At 41.3% G+C, this 6,721-nt stretch overlaps 1 pseudogene across 1 annotated transcript; it reads right to left on the bottom strand.

The window, feature by feature from the left end:
• Nucleotides 1-4,204: 4,204 nt before the first annotated feature.
• Nucleotides 4,205-5,182, bottom strand: LOC308431891 (TD and POZ domain-containing protein 4-like; annotated as a pseudogene). Its single transcript has one exon. The product of its transcript is annotated as a TD and POZ domain-containing protein 4-like (transcript).
• Nucleotides 5,183-6,721: the final 1,539 nt, after the last annotated feature.

Consider the following 6,721-nt stretch of genomic DNA (forward strand, 5'->3'; position numbering starts at 1 on the left):
CTAACGACTGCTTCTATTTCTTTAGGAGTTATGGGGCTGTTTAGATGATTTATCTGATACTGGTTTAACTTTAGTACCTGGTATCTATCTAGAAAATTGTCCATTTCCTCTAGATTTTCCAGTTTTGTTGAGTATAGGCTTTTGTAGTAGGATCTGATGATTTCTTGAAATTCCTTAGTTTCTGCTGTTATGTCTCCCCTTTCATTTCTTATTTTGTCAATTTGGATACTCTCTGTGTACCTTCTAGTTAGTCTGGCTAAGAGTTTATTGATCTTGTTGATTTTCTCAAAGAACCAGCTCTTGGTTTTGTTTCTTCTTTGTATAGTTCTTTTTGTTTCTATTTTGTCAGTTTCAGATCTGAGTTTGATTGTTTCCTGCCTTCTAATCCTCTTGGGTGTTTTCTGATTCTTTTTGTTCTAGAGCTTTCAGTTGTGCTGTCAAGCTGTTAGTGTATGCTCTCTCCAGTTTCTTTTTGGAGACGCTCAGGGCTATGAGTTTTTCTTTTAGCACTGCTTTCATTGTATCCCATAAGTTTAGGTATGTTGTGCCTTCATTTTCGTTAAATTCTAAAAAGTCTTTGATTTCTTTCTTTATTTCTTCCTTGACAAAGCTATCATTGAGTAAAGCATTGTTTAGTTTCCATGTGTATGTGGGCTTTTTGTTGTTGTTTTGTTGTTGTTGTTGTTGTTATTGTTGTTGTTGTTGTTGTTGTTGAAGACCAGGCTTAGTCCATGGTGATCTGATAGAATGAAATGCATGGAATTATTTTGATCTTTTTATATCTGTTGAGGCCTGTTTTGTGACCGACTATATGGTCAATTTTGGAGAAGGTGCTGTGGGGTGCTGAGAAGAATGTATATTATTTTGTTTTAGGATGAAATATTCTATAAATGTCTGTTAAATTAATTTGGTTCATAACTTCTGTTAGTTTCACTATTCTCTGCTCAGTTTCTGCATCCATGATCTGTCTATTGGTGAGAGTGGGGTGTTAAAGTCTCCAACTATTATTTTGTGTGGTGCAATATATGCTTTGAGCTTTAGTAGAGTTTCTCTTATTAATGTGGGTGCCCTTGTATTTAAAGCACAGATGTTCAGAATTGAGAGTTCATCTTCATAGATTTTTCCTGTGATGAGTAAAAAAAATGTCCTTCCTTACCTTTTTAGATGACTTTTGGCTGAAAATTTTATTTTTTTTTTCCAATATTAGGATGGATACTTCAGCTTGTTTCTTGGGGCCATTTGCTTGGAAAGTTTTTCCCAACCTTTTACTCTGGGATAGTGCTTGTCATTTTTGCTGAGATGATTTTCCTGTGTGCAGCAAAATGCTGGATCCTGTTTACATATCCAGTCTGATAGTCTATGTCTATTGGGAAGTTGAGTCCATTGATATTAAGAAATATTAAGGAATGGTGATTGTTGTTTCCTGCTATTTTTGTTGTTACAGGTAGAGTGATGTTTTTGTGCTTTTCTTCTTTGGTGTTTGTTGCAAAAGCATTAGTTTCTTGCTTTTCCTAGGGTGAAGTTTCCCTGGCTCTCCTGTACTTCTTTAAGTCTGATATTTATATGCTTCTCAAAAATCTCCATCATCATCATGAAGTATGATTTTTAAGTCTAAATCTTGTTTTCTGGTAAGTTAGGATTTCCACTCCTTGCTGTGGTAGGAGATCTGGGTTCTGATGTTGCCAGGTTGTCTTGGTTTTCATTTCTTAGATTGTTGTGCTTGCCTCTTGTCATCTTATCAGTGCTGCTAGGTGATTTTGTTGTCTCTGACTGGAGCTTGTCTCTCCTGTGGGTCTGTGGGCCTGTGTTCTCCAGAGTGAGGTTGCTTGTGTGTGTTCGGCTCCCTGGGTAGGCTGTGAGCTCCAATGCTAGTGCTAGGTTCTGATGTAAGTGGGCCAGGTCTGGACTTGGGCAAAAAGTGTTTGTTCCCAGGCAGCACTGTCACCTACACCCTGAGAGTTCTGGGTGGCTTCTCCCAGAATGGAAAGTGGGGAGGAAGTGTAGACTCACCTCTGGGCTCAAGAATGAGAGCCCTCCTGTGGCTCTGCCAGGTTCCCTGCAACCTGTGTGCAGGCTGCCAGTCCTGATGCAACTGAGCCAGGTCTGGCCTTGGGCAGGAAGTGTCTGTTCCCAGGCAGCACCTGGGGCCTGAGAGTTCTGGGCAGCCTCTCAGGGGATAGTCAGTGGAGAAGGACTGCTGATTTGCTCCTGTGCTCAGGAGTGAGAGCCCTCCTGCAGCTCTTCTTTCAGAGTGCCCAGCAACCTGTGGGCGGGCTGCTGGTCTTGTTGAAACTCCCGAGCAGGATTTTCTAATCTCTGTAATTTTGTTAGTTGTCTCTTGGCTAGTCAATGGTTTTTTTTTTTTTTTTTTTTTTTTTTTTTTTTTTTTTTTTTTGCTGTTTTCTTTCTCTCCTATTCACATTAGAAATTTGCTGATATCCTGAGATTGACATGATTAATGATTTCCTAATTCTCCATCATCCAATCACTTACGTGGGATTCCTTTAATAACCTGCAATGTAGATCTGGTTATGGATTTCTTTAGCTCATGCCTATCTTTAGTGTTTTCATCTCCCCATCAGTTTTTTAATGTAGCTTTGTTCAATAGAATAATGTTGGCTAAAGTTATTCACTTCCAGGGCTTGAAATATATTATTCTGCCAGGCAGTGATGGCACACACCTTCAGTCCCAGTACTTGGGAGGTAGGAACAGGCAGAGCTCTTTGTGTGTTTGAGGCCAGTCTGTTCTACAGGAATAGTTCCAGGACAGCCAGGGCTACACAAATAAACTCTGTCTTGAAAAAAAAAAAAAAAGACTGAAGAAAGGAGGAAAAAGAGGAAAGAAGGAAGAAAGGGAGGAAGGAAGAAGGAAGGAAGGAAGGAGGGAAGGGAGATACTCTATAATTCTCTAGATTTGAAGGTTTCTACCAAAAAGTTCAATGTTATATTAGTGTATTTTTCTTTGTCAGTTGGCATTCTTCTCTTGTATCTTTTAATGGTATTTCTTTGTTTTGTTGTTTAAGCATTTTGACTACATATCAGAAATTCTTATGTGGTCATGTTTAACAAGCATAATCTCTTATGCTTAGATGTCTATTTCTTTTCCTGTATTTGGTAAATTTTCTACTACAGTTTCATTGAATAAATTTTCTACATCTTTGGTTTTTAATTTTGGCTCTCTATTCTACTCCATGAAAACTGTGTTGGGTTTATTTTGCATACTTCAGAATTTGTAGATTTTGTAGCCTTACTTGTTCGATTTTTGTTTTGGTTGCTGTTGTCATCGTCCTTGTCCTTGTTGTCTTTATAGGCCACTTCCTCCTCCTCCTCCTTCTCCTACTCCTCCTCCTCCTCCTCCTCCTTCGCCCTCCTTCTTTTGGTTTGATTTTCTGCTTTTATTGATGTCTAAATGTATAATGTACTCAAACCTTTTCTTTTGTCCCTGATATTCTCTCTCTTTTTTTAAAGGACATTTAATTAAGGTTGGCTCACAGTTTATTATCATTGTTGCAGAAAGCATGACAGTAACCAAGCCGACATGGTGTTTGAGGAGGAAATGAGCACTTAGACATGAAGGCAGTCAGGAGGAGACTGTTTGACACTGGCCAGAGCTTCAGCATATAGATTATTCCCTCAAAGCCATGCCTCCACAGAGACACACATCCTATAACAAGAGCACACTTCCTCCAGCATGGCCACAGTTCCTAATAGTGCCACTTCAATGAGCCATGCATATTCAAGCCACCAAACTGAAGGGTTTTTTTTAAAAGCCTTCTTTCCCCTTCCTTTCTCTTAAGACTAAACATTCATGTTTGATTTCTCCTTTGCTCTGAGCCCCTGGTCATCTCTTCTGCTCAGTCCAGTGCAGACAGATTTCTCTGAAGAAGCCTTTTTGGACTGTGCTTCAAGCCAGTACCTAAGTTGAATCCCAGATTCCAAGACAGCACACAAAATCAAACAAGAACATCAGCAGAGTAGATGTCAGGTATAGTGTCCCAGACTCCAATGCTGCCCCTTCCCCCGCCTGCCATTCCAACATATTTAGAGCTGGTGTAAGTCCTGAGCCACCATGCTGCCCTCCCTCAAGATCCAGGCTAAATGCTCCATTAGTATCTTTGTCTAACCAGAACTCACTGGTAACAACACTGGTTGTTGCTGTTGGAAGACAGGAGTAGGTCATAGCTGATTAAGTCCTAAAGAGCACTTAAGTCATTTCACAAGGAGGGCCCAGAAACACTTTTGCAGAAGCCAGAAAGTGGAATGCTTGAGCCACCAAATGGGAATGTGACTCTACATTGACTTTCACCTTGAGGTCTCAGAGACTTAAGAAGCAAGAAGTGTAATGTAATCCAGGTCCTGAGTCTTTAGCTGCTCTGTGCTGTGGAGATCACCCAGGATGAGAGTGTGTGCAGCATTCTCCACGGAGAGGTTCCTGCAGAGGGCATCCTCACACATGACATTCAAGTCCTCCAGGCCATATTTGTTAGCAGCTGCCAGCACAACAGTGGCCATGGCCACAGCACATGGCTGTGGAGATGTGGCACCTTCCCAAAGTAAATGAAGCTCATCATCTCCGTGGAGACTTGGGTATCTAGGTCATGAAGACTTGGGGATCCAGGTCATGGATTTCAACTTGGTTCTTTTGGATCTCCTTCATTTTATGTTCAAACATAGCCCTGGAAACTGGAGAGTGAGATGCTAGGGTGGCCTTGTGAGCCCTGAATTCATGGCCAGCTACCAACAGGCAGCAGTCTGTGAAGAGGGAATTCTCCCACAGCTCCCATAGGTCCTCTGCCAATGTGCACGTTGGAACCTTGATTGCAGGTCTTGTGTTCTGTCCAGATGCTGGAAGAGCCTTGGACCACACTCACATTGCAGAGGAGGGTAAGTCCGTCATCCAGGAATAGCGAAAGGGTTTGAGACAAGAGGAAATCTCGAAGGATGAACTTTTTGAGTCCAAATGCCTGGTGTGGCTGTGAACTATAGACACCTGGGCCCCTGCATTATTGCCGCTTTCCCTCTTGGCAGCTAAGATACAGTGAAACTTTGCCCAAACTGAGCTCTTTTCACAGCTGAGCAGCATCAGGTAAAGTGACAGGTAACCTTTGCTTTCTTCACACACCTTGTTTGGGTGTACCCTCCAACACCATCCCACTTCATCATTGGTGTCTGATGAGAACATTGGCCTTGTAATACATTATGCCATTCCCTCAACAACAACAAAAAGAAGTTGCCGATTTTCCACCTGTAGCAGAATTTCTGGTCCTGCTCTGTGTGTAGTGTCAGATCTTGGCTTCCAGGTTCCCTGACATTTCTGCTGGAGGTACTTTGGATGTAAAACTTAGTCCACAAGGTTTGAAGCCTCAGGTGTTCTTCGGTATTGCAGGAATTCTGAAGCAGTCAGCTTTGCCGCCAGTGAAGAAATGGCCTTGCTAGGAAGACGAGAACAAGCAGGCAGACATGAAACTTCCCTCTTCAAGGTGCTTATATAGGCCTCCATCAGAACGTGGGCCAGTTGCAGGTGTGTGTTCTAGTCTCAAGATCTGGATTAAAGATGTGTGTTTTCCTGCATCAAGACTCAGATTAGAGGTGTCTGTTTTTCTACCTGAAGAGTCTGTATTTGAACTGGATCTATCTACTTCAACTTAAGAAAAAATAAATGAATAAACAAACAAACAAACCTTTTAGTTTCAGACTTTACGTGGCTCCAGAGGGAGTCTGGATGGGAATAGGAGTATCCATCACTAGTGAGCTTTGCTTACTGTGGCCAATCTCCATAAATGAAGGGACCATGTCATTCTTTGCACCACTATTACTTACCCTTGTGCTGGTTTTACACTAATTCCTGCCACAAATATCATCAGGGAAGTGTTTTCCTTAACTTGTCAGAAGTTTAAGTGTTCATGAAATGGGGGGCAGGCTGAAGAACTCCTATATGGGAGTCAGGAAGCACAGTCCCAAACCTCTGAAGGTGGCTTTCTTCTCTCCTGTGTGTTATTCCAATCAGACCAACAGACCTTGTGATAACTCCTCCCAATTTGGTTGGTGGTTTTGTACGTCCCCTTCAGGAAATCCTCCTTAAAAATCCTTTCTCAGATTCACATAAGGGTTTAGGAATTTCCTAAATGCTTCTCAATTTAATCACTTTAATTGGCAGGATTCAGCTTCTCAATACCCCATAGTCTGCATCCTCACAGGTGAATTCTGCCCTCTTCAGACTTGGAACCGCAAGCAGTGCTTGATCTGCCTGTCCTGGGGCTCTTTCAGACCAGGTGATTGTGGTTCGTCTTCTTCCTCCATCTTCTCTCACTCTCCTGTCTCATCTCTCCCTCGTCCCATCTCTGTCTCTCCCCTGTCTCTTTGGATAGATCTAGTTTATTGCTCATGCTTTCCATTATTTTGTTTGTTTGCTTGCTTGTTTATTTTTAATGTTACTGAGCTTTTAAATTCCAACATTTTTCTGGTTGTTTTTTTGTTAGCAAATTCTACATTCCTTTGTTGAATTTCGCAACCATGTTATTGAATTTCTCTTCTGTACTACGCCTTTGTTGTTGACATCTTAAAATTATTACCTTCCTTTATTCATCTCATGTCTGTTTCGTCTTTGAAATCACTGAATATTTTTAAAGAAAATTTTTTGATTCACAGTCTGACATTTCAACAATTTCAGTACCTTTAGATTTTGAAATTGAAGAGTTAGTCTCTTGTGAAGCCTTTTTTT

The sequence above is a fragment of the Micromys minutus genome (assembly GCF_963924665.1).
Source record: "Micromys minutus genome assembly, chromosome: 17".
NCBI lineage: Eukaryota > Metazoa > Chordata > Mammalia > Rodentia > Muridae > Micromys > Micromys minutus.